Source organism: Oncorhynchus keta, chromosome 26 (assembly GCF_023373465.1).
Source record: "Oncorhynchus keta strain PuntledgeMale-10-30-2019 chromosome 26, Oket_V2, whole genome shotgun sequence".
NCBI lineage: Eukaryota > Metazoa > Chordata > Actinopteri > Salmoniformes > Salmonidae > Oncorhynchus > Oncorhynchus keta.
In genome coordinates this window covers 10574229-10578372 of record NC_068446.1, presented here as the reverse complement: position 1 = coordinate 10578372, position 4144 = coordinate 10574229, and positions in this window count along the sequence as shown.

The following is a 4144-nucleotide window of genomic DNA, read 5'->3' as shown; positions in this document are numbered from 1 at the left end:
TTGATGATCTTCATCAGATGACACTCATGCCACTCTGGCAGAGCCCTGACTCATGCAGCTCTCATTCCCCTCTCCTTCACAGTAGAAGCCTCAAACAAGGTTCTAAAGAATTTTGACATCTAGTGGAAGCCTTAGGAAGTGCAATATGACCCCATAGACACTGTTTATTCAATAGGAAATGACTTGAAAAAATACAAACCTCAGATTTCCCACTTCCTGGTTGGATTTTTTTCTCAGGTTTTTGCCTGTCATATGAGTTATGCTATACTCACAGACATCATTCAAACAGTTTTAGTAACCTCAGAGTGTTTTCTATCCAAATCTATAATATGCATATATCAGCAACTGGGCCTGAGTAGCAGGCAGTTTACTCTGGGCACTTTATTCATCCAAGCTACTCAATACTGCCCCCAGCCATAAGAAGATATATAGGACGGCCACCCTCTGCTTTTAACCACTGGTCGGCATGGTGTCTTTTGTCCCCAAGACTGCCCATAGGTTACTTCAGTGTTACTCCAGTGCTGTCCAGTAGATGTTCAACTCTATTTTTAGATTGTTTGGTAACACTTTACATTACGTTTCCCCTATTACTATGTAACTACACAGTAATAACTGTAGTAACAGGTGTTACTGTGTAATTACATGGTAATAGTGTTTAGTAGTATCAGTTATTACACATTTGGAATAAGGACGGTAATTATACATCCATTTTCTGAAGTTTATTCCACATGTTTAATTATTAATGTTATTACATTTTCTTGTTCCACTATAACTTAATTATGTTTGAAAGTCACCTGTGAATTACCACATTAATAACGGCAAACAAATTGTGACCGTGTTACATGTAACTGCATGGTACCACTACCGTCAAATCCACAGGTAATCCCAGGATTGATCTCAATCTAATTATGTAAATAGGCTAGAACTTGGTAACAACAATTGTAACAAGGCACACCTTGCTATTAACTACAGGTTGTTTTCAGTAGTTTATTTACACGTTATAACCTGGCCCAAAGGGTGTATATTGAATCAAATGTTATGGAACTAAAATGTTGTTACAAAGGATACACCTGTAACCAATGTTCCCTCCCCCCAAAATTGTCACTGAGCAAATTGCAGGTCTGCCAAGTGCAAACTTGAACATTGTGAAAATTCTGTGCAACTTCCAGCAAGAGTGGCCTACCATAAAAAAACAATGGAGAAAATGCATCCCATGTAATTTTAACATGGAAATAGTTTGATCATTCAGCCTACAGTAGCAGTCAGTGTGTGGTGTTCAATGTAGGCCTACATTCCATGAGACTTTTGAAGAAAAAAACATACAGGGCTTGACAATTACCTCCTTCAGACAAGGAGGTGGCTGAAAATGTTGTTGCGTTGTTTGATGCAAAAAAAACATTATACAAAATAAAAAAGCATTATTTTTCACATACCATTTATTGCAGAGAATCAGACAATTATGCTACCCTCTTCCTATTGTCTACTTAGCTTATTCAAGCCTGTCTCAAAAAACACTGCCCCTTTAAGACAAACAAAAAAACTCTTTACCTGACTCGGCTTTCAAAGATGCCTTGAAATGTACACATTTTGTGCCCTTGTAGGAAGCAATCACTCCTCTATTGCTGACTACACATGATCTATAACTGGGCTAAGAGCTCACTAACAAGCAAAGGATATGAACAAAATGTGCCTGTGGCTACATGCAGCTCTCTTGTTGATCTCAAAACAAACGCATCTACGTATGACCGCTCATGCTGTAAACACAGTCCAGTTCAAAGTAAATGGCACAGATGTAATAGAATCCTACTTCGATGCGTTCTGCCTAAAACAAAATCGAATAGTTTGTTTTTGTTTCGGTATGTTCCATTGAAAGTGGCTAATATTGTGTTCACAATTGCCACAGTAAAAGGAAACGTTGATTGTGTTAACAGGAAAAACTTTACACATTCTGGGTCAAGATCACTGTCTGAGTCCAAATACAAGCCGAGATCTACCGCTCAAAGAAAAATGCAAGCCTATGCAACATTAACCAATTAAAAACAGTACTGTAGTAAGCTATAGGCCCAATACATTATCACTGCGTATTGGCTTTGCTTGAATTGCCCTGCCAATGCATTGTTGTTCGGGCCATTTAAAAAATATATTTTTCAACATTTGTGAGTCACAGCTGACTGAGCATACATTTAAATAATTAGCTTTTATCTTATTTTTCTGGGCTGATGGTGCCTGCATCTGATGTTCAGTCTCAGCGGAGGGAGCAGCAGACTAGGGGTCCGCCTCTCACCATCCCTACTCTTTCCCTTTCCTCCACTGACATTGACCAAAAAGGGACACCGTTTTCCAGTTGATTTTGGAAACTTGAGTCGCACCGCATTACTTCTGCCTCATCCACAAATTAATGTTGTTAATCCTATGAAGAGAGAAAGTGAAATATTCCTCTATATTAAAAAAGACCCAAGCCGCTAATAATAACAACAAACAAAGCAAGCTTATAAAATACACTTTCCTACTCATTCATTACTGCTGCACTGCTTGTTGTAGCGCTGAGTGGAAATAGTAAAAATGCAATAATTTTACGGCTTACAAAAGTGTTGAATACAAAGTGTTTGTAACGGCTCTCTTCTATCTCCTCCTCTGACGAAGAGGTAGAACAAGGATCGGACCAAAATGCAGCGTTATGATGATTCATGATATTTTAATGAAGGAAACCCTATACATACAGAAACTACAAAAATAACGAAATGAAATAACAAAAACCGAAACAGCCCTATCTGGTGCAAACACAAAGACAGGAACAATCACCCACGAAACACTCACAGAATATGGCTGCCTAAATATGGCTCCCAATCAGAGACAACGATAATCACCTGACTCTGATTGAGAACCGCCTCAGGCAGCCATAGACTACATAGACACCCCACAAATCCCCAAGACACAAAACACACCACAATAACCCATGTCACACCCTGGCCTGACCAAATAAAGAAAGAAAACACAAAATACTAAGACCAAGGCGTGACAGAACCCCCCCAAGGTGCGGACTCCCGGACGCACCTCAAAACCATAGGGAGGGTCCGGGTGGGCGTCTGTCCATGGTGGCAGCTCCGGCTCGGGACGTGGATCCCACTCCATAAATGTCTTAGTTCCTGCCCCTCGCGTCCTGGGATAGTCCACCCTCGCCGCTGACCATGGCCTAGTAGTCCTCACCCAGAGCCCCACTGGACTGAGGGGCAGCTCGTGACTGAGGGGCAGCTCGGGACTGAGGGGCAGCTCGGGACTGAGGGAAAGCCCAGCACTGAGGGGAAGCCCAGCACTGAGGGGAAGCCCAGCACTGAGAGGAAGCTCAGCACTGAGAGGAAGCTCAGCACTGAGAGGAAGCTCAGGCAGGTAGTTGGCTCCGGCAGATCCTGGCTGGCTGGCGGATCTGGAAGAGTCTGGTTGACTGGCAGATCTGGAAGAGTCTGGCTGACTGGCAGATCTGGAAGAGTCTGGCTGACTGGCAGATCTGGAAGAGTGGCTGACTGGCGGATCTAGCTGCTCTGGCTGCTCCTTGCAGACTGGCAGCTCTGGCTGCTCCATGCAGACTGACAGCTCTGGCTTCTCTGACTGCTCTATGCAGACTGACAGCTCTGGCTGCTCTATGCAGACTGGCAGCTCCATGCATACTGGCAGCTCTGGCTGCTCTATGCAGACTGACAGCTCTGGCTGCTCCATACAACCTGGCAGCTCTGGCTGCTCCATGCAGACTGGCAGCTCTGGCTGCTCCATGCAGACTGGCAGCTCCATGCAGACTGACAGCTATGGCTGCTCTATGCAGACTGGCAGCTCTATGCAGACTGGCATCTCTGGCTGCTCCATGCAGATCTGGCTGCTCCATGCAGACTGACAGCTCTGGCTGCTCTATGCAGACTGGCAGCTCAGGCTCCGCTGAACAGGCAGGAGACTCCAGCAGTGCTGTAGAGGAGAAAGGCTCTGATAGCGCTAGACAGGCGGGAGACTCCGACAGCGCTGGAGAGGCGAGGCGCACTGTAGGCCTGATGCGTGGTGCTGGCACAGGTGGAACTGGACCGAGAACACGCACAGGAAGCCTGGTGCGGGGAGCTGCCACCGGAGGACTGGTGTGTGGAGGTGGCTCTGGATAGAC